A 15,790-nucleotide genomic window follows, 5' to 3' on the forward strand; every position below is an offset into this window, starting at 1 on the left:
TCATCAAAAAAATCCCCTTCCTCTTTCCACCTGCCTCCGACTCATCACGGACGGTCGGGGCCCTGTCCCCAAGCATCGAGGAGGTGTCTCCTCTCACTGTCCTCCCGTCTGAGTTGAGGTCCTCGTGGTTCTCAGCTTAGACCACACGGAGGTCACCTAACACACCCCTTGCCCGACGCAGTCTTAGGAAATGATGTCTGACCACACCACGCCCCAGCTTCACATGGTGCAACCCTCCCAGAAGGACAAGGCTGACTGTGCACCGGGCACCGATGGCCCTGAGAGCTGGCTCTTGCTCACCTGTCTACCTTTACCCTCCTCCAGCTGCCCTGGGTCCCTTCCCCTCCAGCCACACCCATCACCTGAAGTTCCCCACAAGTGCCAGCCTCTCCAGCCTCCCCACCCTCACCAATGCCCTCCCTGTGCCAGGATGTCCTGCCTGGACGCTTGCCCGAGGCCGAAATCCGCCAGGTGACTGATTCCTTCTCCGCGAGTGCGCAGCTCGCGGGCTGCCTGCCCTGGCATCTCTCCTCCTCTGTTCTCCTCCCTGGGACGCGGTGATGCCCCGTCCCCTGGAGGGCACTGGATACACCTGTGCAAGGGCACCCCCTTCGCCCGGTGCATTCTTGCAGTCAGACCCCGTGCATCGGTGGAAACGTGTCCTGCCAGAAGCAACGGAAAGCCCCGCCCCTCGCCCTCACACAGCGGCGTGTCCGGCAATGGGCTGCTGATGGCGCCGGTCAGTGCAGGGGTCCTTCCTCCCGCTGGTCGCTTCACCGGCACGACGGCCGCCCGCATCCAGGTGCCATTTTGTATTCAAGGCGTGGAGATGAGAAAAGAAAGACTGACATCTGCTCCTGTTCCCAGGAAAAATAAAACCGTGGCTGGACCCCTGCAGCACTGGCTTAACGTCTCGTTCGCCAGGACGGTGTTACAGGCCATCCCCGGCACGAGAGCAGCAGGGGGACAGGACCGCTTCACCTGGTGCTGCTCCCCTCCCCTTGGGAGGGGAGAAGGGAGACCAGATGGAATCTGGAAATGCAGTCAGCAGGGCTGTGGCACCTGTGCCCTGACCCACCCACCGCCACCCCTCAGCGCCCAGCCTCCCCGGCCCCACGCAGTGGGCGCATCATCGGGACTGGTCAGCTGGAGGTCAGGCGGACCCTGCTTTTACCATGGCAGTTTTCTTCTGTCGTCGCAAGAAATCATTTTTATTTTATTTTTTTTTTAATTTTCAATGTTTATTTATTTTTAAGAGAGAGACAGAGTGCGAGCGGGGGAGGGGCAGAGAGAGAGGGAGACACAGAGTCCAAAGCAGGCTCTGGGCTCCGAGCTGTCAGCACAGAGCCCGACGCAGGACTCGAACTCACGGACCGCGAGATCGTGACCTGAGCCGAAGTCGGACGCTCAACCGACTGCGCCACCCAGGCGCCCCACGAAATCATTTTTTGATGATGACCAGGCAGGAGTTAACTACCTTGGGCATTACTCTCTTCATACCAAACGTGTTCTCATCTGGCGTAAAGCAGGTGGTTTTTATTTTTCAATGACTTCATGAGACCTCATGAGCCGTCTTTCAGTGACACCATGAGATGTCACTCCTGTCCCCCATTAGGGACTGCGCACGTTGACCCATTTGTGAGGAGAAAAGCGATCAAACTATGCTATCACCCTTGATTTTAGAATGGCAACTGATAAGCTGTGACAGAAACAGTACTGACTGACCAGAGGCTAAAAGCCTCGAGGAGACCGATATAACCACGGTCAAGAAGGTAGAAGGATTGCTGAGCCAAGCCAAATGCCAGCATAAAAATGCCTCCCATTTCCTGTACGTGACAAGAACCAGGATGTAGCTCTTCGCCAAAGTTAAATTGGATGGGCTGGTGTTCATCCATTCACCCTCTGGGAGCAAGTAAGTTTTTTATAACATATAAGCAGGTCATTGGAAGTTCTGAAGTTGTTTCCCTCAGATTTGAGATAGTTCTCAACACAACTGAGGTCTGAAATGTTAGAGGAGTGCCTGGGTGACTCAGTTGGTTCAGCGTCCGACTTCGGCTCAGGTCATGATCTCACGGCTTGTGGGTTCGAGCCCCGCGTCGGGCTCTGTGCTGACAGCTCGGAGCCTGGAGCCTGCTTCGGATTCTGTGTCCCCCTCTCTCTCTCTGCCCTTTACCTGCTCCCACTCTGTCTCTCTCTCTATCTCTCTCTCAAAAATTAAAAAAAAGAAAATAAATGTTAGAGATCGTGTTGCAAATCTAGAATTTTCCGTTGAGAAATGCTATGATTTTGACTCAATAAATAAAAGTACATACTGTTGCAGCATGTAACTCATTTGTAATTGGATCTTTGATCAACGTTTTTTTCAACTCCTTATTCTGGTCACCATGGCAGTGTTAAAACATAAATGTATACAATGAGTGTTGTAAAAGGATCATTATGGTATGCACGAACACATGTTCAGCTTGAACAGAGATGGAAGCTGGGAAACTTCACACAACTGCCCATCTGAGGAAATTCTATACGCATCAAGTAAGGATGGCAAGAAACATCTTTAATCTCTTTCAAATATATCAAGGCGCCTTCAAGGAAAACCCCATTGCTCGGGTCTGCGAATTGTCTTCTATGTCTTGAGGTGCGTTTATCTTAAATACATGCTGAAAATAGCTAACAAAATATTTCCACCTCTCGAAACTGTAAAAGGAAACGGTAGGGTTCGCAGAGTTCATAGGTGACAGAGACGGGAAACTTACACGCACGTGGGAAGAACAATGAGCAGGGGGACAGAAAAAAGGAAGGCTGACCAGAGAGTCCAGCGGGCTGCGGAGCAGGTTGGGGGCCCCGCCTCCTCACACTTCTCAAGGGCACATCAGTGGTCACCGGTAATGAAGAGCTTGAATCTGGACACCAGCCGCACAAGCAAGGGCTCTCCTGCCATCTGTGTCCGGGCTCAGCCTCGCCCCCCACCATCCCTGCGTTTATCGGTTTGCTCCTAGAAAACACAGCGCCGTGGGCCAGGCCCAGCGCCACGCACCCTGGGGCACCGGGTGCCCGTCAGCAGTGCCCAGGCTCCTGGAGGAGATTCCCGGGCTGGCGAGGCAGGACCACGGGAAGAGAATAACGCGTGTGGAGGTGCAGTGCGGGCGTGCTTCGGGCAGTGAAGGAGAAGTGCCCACGCACAGTCACAGATCACAGATCACGGTCAAGCTGTGCTTGTGGAACGGGATGGAAACCCGTAAGAGAAGACCTCTTGGAAGTGGTATTTCTAGCAGGATCTGAAAACATGGCGGGCACCGGCCTACAGAGGAGCGAGTGGGGGGTGGCTCTAGGCGAGGCTAAGAGAGAGAGAGAGAGAGAGAGAGAGAGAGAGAGAGCTCCCAGAGACTAAGAGGTGAGCAGTGGGCAGGCCAGGGAGGGTGCAGGGTAAGAACTAAGCAAAATATTCCAATGGATCAGATATTCCAGCAATCGATTGATGAGTCTTCAATTAGTAACAGTGGTCTTTGTTCATCAAACACTGTTATACTTTTAGTTTCCGTTTGCTATTTCTGTGCATGTCACTGGAGCCAAATACACACTAAGTGATGATTCTGGGGGCACCACAGAAAAGCCGAGGTGACACGGGTGCGTAGGTCTGTCCTAAGGCCACAGGTGGGCCTCACAGGGGTTTAAGTGGGAAGGTGACAGCGTCGGACGTGTTTCATTTCCCCCGAGGTCCAGCACGTGCCCCTCTCTCCTGTCCATGTCATCAGCTCAAGATGGCACGTTTCTAGGGGCGCCTGGGGGGCTCAGTCGAGTAAGCCTCGGACTCTCGGTTTCGGCTCAGGGCACGATCTCACGGTTCGTGAGTTCGAGCCCTGCATCGGGCTCTGCGCTGACAGTGCTGAGCCTGCTTGGGAATCTGTCACTCCTTCTCTCTGCCCCTCCCCCACTCTCTCTCTCAAAATAAATAAACTTTTATTTTTTTTTTTTTTAATTTTTTTTTAACATTTATTTATTTTTGAGACAGAGAGAGAGCATGAACAGGGGAGGGTCAGAGAAAGAGGGAGACAGAATCTGAAACAGGCTCCAGGCTCTGAGCTGTCAGCACAGAGCCTGATGCGGGGCTTGAACCCACAGGCTGTGAGATCATGACCTGAGCCGAAGTCGGACGCTCAACCGACTGAGCCACCCAGGCGCCCCTTAAAAAAATTTTAAAAATCACACGTTTCTAGGGAGCAAACTGGGGATACGTTGTGGTCTCCCTGCCTTGCACCAAAGCCTGGGAAATGAGGAACCACCTTGTTAAAAATGATTTAATTATGGCTGCACTCAGAGGAAGAGACCGTGAAGACCCCTGGGACCCAGAGCCAGTGCGTTAAAAAGGAGACAGCAGGGCTGTGGATGGCGGGGCAGGGCGGGTGGGGAACCAGGCCAGAGTGCAGCCCAGGAGCAGGAGGGCCAGAGATGCAGGGAGGCAGAGGGCACGGCCGAACCACAGCACCCACCTGCCCCTTCTGCCCCAGTCCACCTACTGCCCCACGCAGAGCTACAGGTCTCCCGGGCTCCTTGCGGGCAGGAGGGGCCACCGCAGGAAGAGTGCTGTCCAGCAGCAGGAGGGGAACTCGACGTGCGCCAGTCCAGGCCCGTAGGGACCCGGTATGGCTGCTCTAGGCTTTCCTTTCTTTGCTGCCGAGGCCTTAGCCCTGAGGCGCTTTATTGTCAGGCTGCTTGTTAGAGTGACGGAGCCTTCTGCGCTGACAGATGAGAGCAGGGGAGCACCCGGGCCGGCATCGCCCTCGCCCCCGAGGCCCCTGCGGCAGGAACCTCGAACGGTCAAGTCCGTCTGAGAGTCTCCAGCACGGCTGTGCTCTGGGTGCTCAGCGCTGCTCGGGGTAGAAGGCCAGCGGTGGGGACTCCCAGCCGGCCAGCGGATGCCATCCACCCGGGACCGGCGACATAATCCGCGGGGTCGCCAGGGGTATCAACCACAAAGATACACTCCCAGGCAAGACTTTCCGCTCGTCTGAGGCGCGGTACCATCGTGACACGAGGCAAAGAGAAGACCTCGCTGGAGGAAAATGGAGACACCAGTGCCACTATCCCAGACCCTGAAATGAGTCGTGAAGCCACTGAGAGATGAATCACACAGGAGAAGCTTAGTGAATCTCTCCCCCGAGTACTCACATGTGGAGAGCAAGCTGGCTTGTACCTCCGCGCTCACCCAGGGCCATACCCCCTTATAGAAAGCCATGAACTCAAACAGGTGCCTTAGTGTGGTCTACGGATTCATGGCCCCAAAAATGTCCTCGTCCTCGGGACCGGGAGTGGGGAAGCTCCCATGGCAAAGGGGACTCGGCAGTGTGATCATGGACGCGGAGGGGGACTTGAGATGGGGAGAGTAAATGGAATTATCTAGGTAGGCCAGGCCAATGTAATCCCCCGAATCCTTAACAGCTGTGCTGAGAAAGGCAGATGGAGAAGGGGCCAGAGGCCACGGACGCAGGCACCTCCAGAAGTTGGGCAAAGCAGGGGTGGGCTTCTCGAGAGGAGAATCTAGAAGGAACAGACAGCCTTGCTGACCCCTTGACTGTAGCCCCGTGAGACTGTGTTGGACCTCTGACCTCCAGAACTGTAAGACGGTCAATCTGTGTTGCTTTAAGCCACTAAATTTGTTACAGCAGCAGCAAGAAACTAATACACTTAGGTCGGCAATAACCAAAGATGTGGAAACTATGTGTCTTCCAAAAAACCCGTTATGTTAGCCTGTGTCTGTGGTAGTATTGGGGGTGGGGTGTGTCTCAGGCGCCTAACGTAAGGCACTAGCAAAGAAAGATCCAGAAGGTATAAGAATTGAGTCCACCCCCAAACATTCTCAAAGAGATACAATGACCTCTTTGGCAAAATATGAAAGGGCACGAAAGTCCTTGGTGACTTTCAGCATCTTCTCTCGTTTGGGTTTTCAGGCAGCCACAGGTGCATTTAGCGGGTGTTCGTAGAAGGGGAGGTCACGCCTGACCGGACGCTCTTGCCACAGGTGGCAGTTTGAAGGGGACATGTAGGAGACGTACCCTTTCTAAGAGATACTTATGTTTGCTGTCAGTATGTTAAACACACGTGACACAAAAGAGACGTTAAGCATCTTTAAGTCGACAATTCAGTGGCATCTTTCGCATTCACGGTGCTGTGAAGCCTTCACCACCGTCCGGTCCCAGAACTTTTCCACTCGTCCCAAACACAGACTCTGTCCTCACCAAACACCCCCCAGCCCCTTCCTGGGCTCCCACCCTCCACTTCCTGTCTCTGTGGATTTGATGACTCCAGAGACCTCATCTAAGAGGAAGCACGCGGTCCTCGTCCACTGTACCTGGCTTACGGCACTTGGCACGACGTCCTCAAGTTTCATCCACGCCGTAGCTCGGGCCAGAACCCCATTCCTTTTTATGGCTGAATAATATTCCCTTGCGTGCATCAACGTTTGTTCATCCACTCAGCAGCTGATGGGCATTTGGGTGGTACCCACCTTTTTGGCTATTGTGAGCAACGCCGTCCACACCTCAGACGTTCCCGGTTTTCATTCTTGGCACACTTCCGGTTTATCAGTGATGGGAAGACCGTTAAAAAGGGGGTTTCTCAGACTCTACCAGCGAGGGTGCTCTTAACTGCAGTCCGGCTGGGAAGTGCCATGCCACCGGGACTTTAGGGACAAGGTATCAATCACATCAAGTGGGTGAGAGCAGAAACGTCGGAATTTACAGCTGGGGGCTGAACCCAGCCTGCCAAGTTCAAGCCTATCCTACAGGAAGAATCTGGTAGCACATTTAGGCAGGAGTAAAATGGCCCAAATTACTGTGTTCTGGAGATGTTTACAGACAGCAGTTTTATTCACTTCTGATAGAGAAGCAGCATTTCATTTAGGCCACAAAGCTGCGTCCGGCCCACACCCCTCTTCCAGGCTGTCTGATTGCCCACCGCCCCGCACGGCCAAGGCACCCAAGAGCACCGCTCCGGGCTTCTCCAGCACACCGGGACCCAGGCCCAGAACTTTCCAAGAGGAAACACTCGTGGACGCGGGCGCAGGGCCCTGGATCAGACAGGCACACTCACAGCACATCACCACTAATCTTCTTCCTGCCCTGATGACTTTTTTAACAGAAAAATAACACTGACTCGAGTAGATTCTCAGGCCATGAACAATAGGCACTTGCTGGAGAGGTGGCTGGGTAGGAGGTCTGGGGGGCAACGTGGGTCTGCAGGGGGTTCCAGTGATGGCGTCTGGGGGGAGGGGGCGGGCTTGGGCATCAAGATCTGTGGCCTGGAAAACGGGGTCGCTCCCCGCCCGCAGCCCGGGAACTGGGGGTATCCCTCCCCCTCCATCCCATTCCGGATCCTCTCCAGCTCTCCCAGGCAGGAGTAGCTGGGGATGCTGGGGGATCGGCAGGGTCCCGCAAGGCTAGCACAAGGGACCCAGAGCTGTGCCAGGGTGGGGGGTGGGGGGCAGTGGTGCGGCAGAGGAGGGTGTGGCGGCTGTGGGGAGACAGAAGGGACAGGCCAGGGGGGCAGTGGCGCAGGGGGGAGCGGGGAGTGCGGCGGTGGTGGGGGTGTAGGGGGAGCTGCGGGGGGTGGGGGGGAGGCGCGGCGGCAGCAGCAGCGGGGGCGGCAGGGCAGCAGCGAGGCCCAGGGAAGGCCGGCCCTCGCGCTCCCCTCGCGGGCCCCCTGCCCCCCTCCCCCCTGCACCCCCGCCCGAGGCTGCTGGCGTCAGAGCCGCCTGCGTCAATGCCTCGGTGACACACACAGCTTTTTTTTCTCCTGCTCCTTTTTCTCAATGAGAGGAGCCTAATGGGATTTTTATTATCAGACCCATAAATCACGCTGCGGGGCCGTCACGCCGGGCACGTGCCCAGCAACCCCACCCCCACCGGCGCAGCAAGCGAGGGGGTGGGGCAGGCGGCCGTCCCTCCGGTCCCCTGCCCGCCCCCCCCCCCCCCCCCCCCCCCCCCCCCCCCCGGCACCGCTTTAAACCCCCGGCTCCGGGCGCGGTGCGCGCAGGTGGACCCCGGGCAGCCGGCCCTGAGCTCCGCGCCCGCCCGAGCCCGGGCGGTCCGGCCAGCGCCGCGCTCACAAGGGCGGAGGGGGAGACCGGGAGGTGCGGGGCGGCGACGGGCTGGCCAGGGGGCACGGCCCGCGTTCAAGCTGCTGCTGCCACACGAGCGGGCGCGACGTCGTGTTGGTGGGGGGTGTTGGTGCATAGCGGCATTAGCTGCAGCTTCGGCCCCCGCCCCCCGGGGTTTTGTGGGGGTGCGTTACGGACACAAAGCAGAGCACCGGCTATGAATGCAAATCAAGGACAAATGCGTCAGCAGCAGAAGGCGTCCGGGGTGGCAGGAGGCCTGCAGGCTTCAGCGTTCTGATGCCGGGGGCGCCGGCAGGCTTCTGCCACATAAACAGCGCTGGTCGATCCCATCAACGCCTGTCCCCAAACAGTCCAGCCCGTTCGTGCTTCTCGGTGCTGGGGGGTGGGAGGGCCAGGTTGGCTCCCGGAGGGGGGTGGGGCGGGGAATGTCACGGGGTCTCCGTCCGTCCTTACTTTTGTCAGAGGTCCCAACACTGGTGATGGCCCAGCCGTTTCACAGGGAGGCCCAGGGATCAAGCCGTGGGGTAGGGGTCCCGGGGAGGGAGTCCCGCCTCCTGGGAGTGGACAGACCCCTCCCACCTCTCTGAAGCCACCTACTGGGAACAGCCACGCTAAGTTCCCCCGAACAGGTGCTCGGGGGAACTCTGAAACCTGGGGTCAGGGTCTTCCCTGATGGAGCTGCACCGCGTCCGGTAACTTCTCCAGGCAGCCTCTTTGGGCTCACGCGGACACCTCCCAGAGCCCAGCTCCTTCAACTAAAAGCGGGTGCCCAGAGCACAGTGCCTTCGGAGGAAAGTAGCTACAAAGACCGTGACCCCATTTTGGGTAAAGTCATAATGATTTTAAGTCCCCTTTTCCCCTGTGGTCTCCGTTGCTCCGAATTTCTTCGATGGCCATAAATATCACCCGGGAGCAGAGGGGGGTGTGTCTGTTCGTTCCAATTCCAGACCTTTCTCTTCTCCGACTCTGCTGGAGCCAGAGACCCAGGCTGCACACTGCCACAGAGGAGCGGGCTGTCTGCCTGCCTGAACCGCCGTGTTCAGGTGGCCGGTTGCACCCACACCATCCAGATCTGGCTGCGTTTTTACAGCAGACAAGCTCTCTGCTTGTGGGTGAGCTTCTTCCAAAGGAGTTAATAAATTGACTATGGCCAGCTAAGGGAGGCCAGTGATATATTTAAGGAGGGATCACATCAACTGCTGAATTCCTCACATTTCTTTCCCTCCAGCAAGGATAGAGAGAATGAAAACAGGGAAGGAGCGAGGCCTGAAGAGAGGGCTCGGGAGGGTGGAAGGAGGGAGACGTGGAAAAGATAAATGAACGCTTACAGCCTGGCCTGTTTGCGTCATCAGGATTGTAACCCATGGATGTGCAGGATGACGTCTTTTATACTAACTGTGGCACCCACCAGTTTTGGGGTGCACAACAACAACAAAAGAAATGGGCGTGAGGACATTGTAGCCTTAGGACAGAGTTGCAAATAGAACCTCTGTCATCTGTGTCTAAGCCCATATTCCGCTCGGAGGGTAACCGTGGTCTGCAGCCTGGGGGCGACAGATGAAACCTGTATTAACACGGTGACGGATAGACTTCAGTGGAAGATCCCACTTATTGCACGAACAAGCCAAAACTGGTCCTATTGCAAAACGATTTTTATGCAAAATTGGGCAGGCGCAGTGAATGCTATCAGATAATTACTAGCTCACTTTTTTTTTTTTTCTGCATCCAAAGCAGAGAAACGATAGACTTTGCAAATATGTAAAGATATGGATGTCAGTGCGGAGAAAGGGGATCAGGACTCCTTTGCAGAGGAGGAAATGGGCGCGATAAGGACGGAGGAGTGGGTCCCGCACTGACTTTCACCAAGGGCGGGATGCGGGGGGAGGGGCCTGCCAGCGGCTGGCTCCGCCCCTGCGGCTCCCGAGTGCGTCCCGGGTGCGGGTGCCGCACGGATCCCTGCCCGGGAGGCGCCCACACACCCTGACCCGGGAACCAGCCCCGCCCGCCCACCTGCTGGAAAGACCCACCGAGTCGGCGCACAGCTTGCAGTGCCCCCCGCCCCCACGCCGGCAGACACGGAGGTGGGGGCGGGGGAGGGCGCGGGGAGGGGCGCAGGAAACAACCGACCTCCTCTGGAGCCCTGCCCACGGGGAAGGGAAACCCCCAAATGGGGACTGTCTTGTGTACGTCCTCCAGTGACAAGTTGAACGTGTCATCTCCTATCCTTTCCCTGCAGGGGGACTGTACTGCGCGCGCGCGCGCGTGTCTGTGTGTGTGTGTGTGTGCGCGCGCGCGCGCGCCCTCTGTGCATACACGCTCACAAAACGTACAGTAACCCTGCAGAAGGACTGAGTCTGGGAAACATGCACTGCCTATAAGCTATAGTCTTCAACGCATATGTCTCCAGCTATTTGGGCACCCAGCACACGCCTCCTTGTCTCCACGCTCCCCAGCGTGTGCAGGGAGGGAACCCGGGAGCCAAAGATGTGACCTGTGCCCGAGGACGTCAGCTGTAGCCCCTCTGACGTCCTCGCCTCGGGCTTTGTTCCGCCGCTGCGATCCCGCAAACCCGCTGCGGTGTCGCACGCGCGCACCGCTAGTTGGGGGAAATCCTTGACCTCGGCGTGGCTGGAGAGTCTTGATACATTTTAATTTTACTGGTTGAAAGGAACGGCTTGGAGGAGGAAAGAAAGGGCAACGGACACATTAAAGGATTGTTTTTACAAAATGTCGTTGTTGTTTTTCCATATGAAAGGTTGGCACAGTAAACCAGAGAGAGAGAGCTCAGGGCGCAAGATGCTTCCGCTGAAAGGAGAGTCCACCGAGTTCTCTGGAACTGTGCCAGTATTTCTTCGCTAGGACTCACAAGTCGCTTCATGGTACTGCTTCTCTTCTTTTTGTTTATCACTGTTTAAAATGCCTAAGAGGGAAAAAGAGGGCCGCCTGGGCGCTCAGTCGGTTAGGCATCTGCCTTCGGCTCAGGTCATGATCTCGCGGTCTGTGAGTTCGAGCCTGGCGTCGGGCTCTGTGTTGCCAGCTCAGAGCCTGGAGCCTGCTTGGGATGCTGTGTCTCCCTCTCTCTGCCCCTCCCCCACTTGGGTACTTTCTCTCTCTCTCTCTTTCAAAAATAAATAAGTATGTTTACCAGATAAAAAATTAAATGTTAAGAAAAAATAATTTTAAATGTGATATCAATCTTTGCATTTGTCCCCCCTCTCAATTGCCTTCACGGGGCTTCACGACTGGTTTCTAAAGTATCTCGTGGTGAAATGGTAAGGGCGGCTCTGATGTGAGCACAGCAGTAGTCATGGATGAGCCGGGCCTTATACTTGTGTGGTTCTTAAGGGTTGCAAGGGGACAGAGTGGGGACCCCGAGGTGCCGGGGGCAAGCTGCCCGGGGGTGTCTCTGCAAGGACACACGACGGGATTCTGGAGGCAGTCATAAATTCTACTCTGAGAACTGGTCATTGGGCTCAGGGGCCCCAAGGTTCCTGCTCTTGAATGACGAGGGAGGCACATGTTTCCTGGAACCTCAAGGAGGCTGAGACAGGAAGCTGGGGGAATCACTCTGCGACAAGAGAGTCAAGGTGTTTGGGTTCTGTCTTGGGAACCATTAACGGATGGCAGTGAATGAACACCATTAGGACTGCTGTAATGGAGTCCCAGGAACTAGATGGCTAGAAATTTATCCCGTCACAGTCCTGGAGGCTGGACGTCAGGGGTCAAGGTGAGGGCAGGGCCGCACGCCCTCTGAGACTGGGTTCCTCCAGTTTCTGGTGCCAGCTGTGGATCCCTGGGGTTCCTTGGCCTCCTGCTGCATCACTCTGCTCTTTGCCTCTGCCGTCACATGGCCTTCTCTGTGTGTCCTTTGCTTTTCTTCTAAGGACATCGGTCATATTGGATTGGGACCACCCAAATGACCTCATCTTAACTTGATACATCTGCAAAGACCCGATTCCAAATAAGATCATGTTCACTGATGCCAGGGGTCGGGGCTGCCTCAGAGCACACAGTTTGAGCCTTAGCAGGTGCTTTGGGGTTGTAACATTTGGATGGTCCCCGCCTCGGTCCATGAGGAGCTAGTCCTGAGTTTCTCCAAGGATGCAGCTGAGAGTCGCAGAGGGAAGAAATCCAGTGTTTTCACACTGTCCCGCAATGCGGTGTGGCGCGCCGGGTGGCCTCAGCAGCCTCGAGAGAAACCAGCTCAGCAGGTGCAGCTCCCGGCCACGCCGATGGTGGGACAGGTGCTTTAGAGGTGGCGAGGGGACAGACCCGCCAGCGGACCCTGGCCTGCCTCTCAGATGACCCAGGGTTGTGTGGGGACAGCAGAGCCTGAACCAGAGGAGGAGAGGGAGAGAAGGCTCCTACGGGTCTTCGGGGCCCAGTGACTCCAGGTGCGGGCTTGGCACCAACAGCCCTTCCTTCCATTGCCTGGCCCTCTGCCCTTCTCCAGCTGGTGACATCCGTAGACACGAGCGCATACGCCCCCGTGTTGAGCGCCAAGGTAACTGGACAGACAGTTGGCTGGATCTGTTCCACCCTGATGCGTGCCTCTCGGTGTCAGGGCTTCCTGAGGGGCAGCGGTGTGTGTCTGCCTACAAGAAATGACCCTGGGGTTAAGTGCAGGCAGGGCAGTGATTTCCAGCAGCATCCTGCGGAGTTCTAGGGCTGGGAAGAGGCGTCCAGCAGCCCTGGGAGGGGGAGGGGAGGGATGCCGGGCCTCCCAGTTCAGATCAGAGCTTCGCTGCTGCTTTACCGTGATTGGTTCTCGCCGCTGACAGCGTGTACGGATTTGGTGAAGGACCCCATCTGGGGAAGGAGTCCAGCAAAGTGAAGAAGGAATTCGTGCCTGTGTTCGTTGAACAGACGGGTGGGGTACCTGTATTCCAGGCTCCCTTCTAGGTGCATGAGAGACACCCGTGAACAAAATAAGCTACGATTCTTACACTTGGAGAACTCGCGTTCTATTGGCTGAGGGACATACGATCGAGGATAATAAGTGAGAAAAACAGATATTATGACAGAAGGCAATCTATGCTTTGAGAAAAAACCAAATACAGGAGTATGTAAGGGTGATAGAGTAATGGTGGGCTTTACCAAGGAGATGGGATTAAAGCAGGATTGGAGTTGGTGAAGGAGTTGCTAATGTGGGGGGGGGGGTGCAAAGAATGTTCCAATTACGAGGAAGAACCAGAGACTGGGACATGAAGTAATTAGGAAACCCTGCAGGTCATGGCAAGGATTTCAGTTTTTACTTGGAAATGGAGGCCTAGCCATTCCTTTTTGCACAGAAAAATGACAGAATCCGGCATGCGTGATAGAAGGATCTCGTGGGCTACAGGGTGGAAAACGGACTGGTGGGGGCAGATGGGGGCAGCAGGGAGGCCAGCGTGGAGACATCGCAGAAACCCCAGTGGGGGGTGAGGCCACCCAGAGCAGGGTGGTAGTGGCAGGAATGATAAGGTGCTGTCATATTCTGTGTGTATTTCGAAGGTGGAGCTCAGAGGATTTCCGTGAGCTTCGATGTGGGATGTCATGAAAAAGGGAGCAGAGGGTGATGCTAAAGAAATAAAATCACAGAGGGAACGACTTACTGGGAAAATGCAAAACCTGGAAAGTAACACACCAAATCTGAAAAGAACCAGAAATCAATTCTGGATTTTAAAAACGCATTGATCACAAGTAGGAAGTCGGTGGGTGAGTTTAAAAGTTTAAAGTCAATGGAGAGACACAGCTGAAGAGAAATTATTAAAAAAGAAGATTCATCAGGAGAAAGTGTCCAGAATATGACACAGAGTGATCAAATACGGGGCAAATTTTAAAAGGAGGTAGGGTGTACTAAAGAGGTATAAATGTTTTGTGTTTTAATCCCCCAAAGATAGAAATGATTCCATGGGAGAGAGGCAACAATTGACAATTGAAGAGATAACGGTGAATGGTTTCCCAGAAATGATGAAAGAAATCAATCCGCAGGTTCAGGAAACCCAAAGAGCATCAAACAAGATAAAGAAAAGATGTCCTCGCCTAAACATAACATGGGAAGAGAAAGTAGCCGAAGAAGAAAAAATGGGCTATCTTCAAAGGGTCCCCAAACTGAGCACTGAATTTCCAGAAAACTGAGACAGGAAGCCTGAAGACCGAATGGCATCCTCAGCGAGAGTGCCGGCCGACACGAAATCCCGGGCAACCTTCAGCGGCGACGAAAAGAAGGACATATCATTCAAGCAGTGGCTGAAACGGTTTGTCACCACAAGGCCACACTAAAAGAAATTCTAAAGAATGTGCTTGAGGCGGAAGGAAAATGGCCCAGAGGGAAAGACAGAGATGCCCGAAGGAATAAAGAGAAAAGGAAGAGACAAACGTAGGAGTGAATCTAAATTAACCTTGCCTTGCTAGTACAAAAAATAATAATGTATTATGGGGTTAAAACACAGAATTAAAATGTATGAAGATAATACCGTGTATGGTGTGAGCGGGATAAATGGAATTGAAATATTCTAAGGTCTATTTTATTTTCTGGGGAGGGATAAATTTATTGATCAACGTTAGCTTGTGACTGGATACAGATGTATTCTGTCCTGTCAGAGGGAACATTTCAGTTCCCTCAGTCAGAGGGGAATATGGGAAATTCTACACTTGGTCTAAAAGGCATCCACCCAAAGTATTATTATTTAAGTATTACCCCATGCACCCGTAACTAATATCAAACTAATGTTATCTCAAGAGCCCACCAATTCCTTCTCCGTTAGTCATCACATCTGCATGAGGACTCGTAAGTTCGGGAGAGAACTTTCAATCTCAAATACTAACATACATATTGGAGGAAGTCTTGGAGGGACAAAAGCCAATTCCCACCCGGTTTTGGGCAATGAAAAGCCAATTGAAAAGCCAATTCCCACCCGGTTTTGGGCTTATTTGAAAAATCTCTGAATGGACCAAGGTGCCTCGATACATCTTTTTTGTGGACAAAATGGCGGAAGAGAAAGGAAGTTAAGGGTGTGACGTCCTCACTAAAGTGTGATAGGGTCAAACCACCTCAGCTGAAAGAGAGAGGCAGAGGGACATGGCCATGGGAAGACTAAGGACTATACAGCAAGCAGGAATCATGGAGCGTGTCAGCTCTGTGAGGGCTTTGGCTTTAGACTTTATCTCTTTAGAGCCCTGCAGAGCCAACTGATGGGAGTGTGTGGGTTAGAGGGATGACAAGAACTTACATTTTTAAAGGGTCTCTGTGGCCACAGTATTGAAAAGAGCCCATGGGGAAGTGGCTTGTGACAACAGCCACCACGTGAAGCTGCCTGGAATCATAGACAAGAAGCTATCCTAGACATTTGAACTACAATCTACATTGTTGGTGGGTTAATCCTTCATAGCGTTATTCAGGCGAGAGCTAGTTGTGTTTGCTGGAAAGGAAACTGAGAAGGGGAATTTCTTTCACATCACCATCCCGTTCAAGTCACAAGGTACTGAAGAGTCACCATGTTGGCACCGGAAGTCAGTGGTCACGTGGCCACGAAAAGGTAATGTTTAAAATTCTTTTGTTTTGTTTGTGTTTTGTGGTTGGATTTCCGTGTCATTCGCAGTTCCTGAGTACGTGGACTGTGTTGTCATCAGAGAGTGGGACATGAGCTACGTTGTTGGGCACAGATTCACTCAACATTTGCAAGCGAATGTCCTGGG

This window comes from Panthera tigris, chromosome B2 (genome assembly GCF_018350195.1).
Source record: "Panthera tigris isolate Pti1 chromosome B2, P.tigris_Pti1_mat1.1, whole genome shotgun sequence".
Lineage (NCBI taxonomy): Eukaryota > Metazoa > Chordata > Mammalia > Carnivora > Felidae > Panthera > Panthera tigris.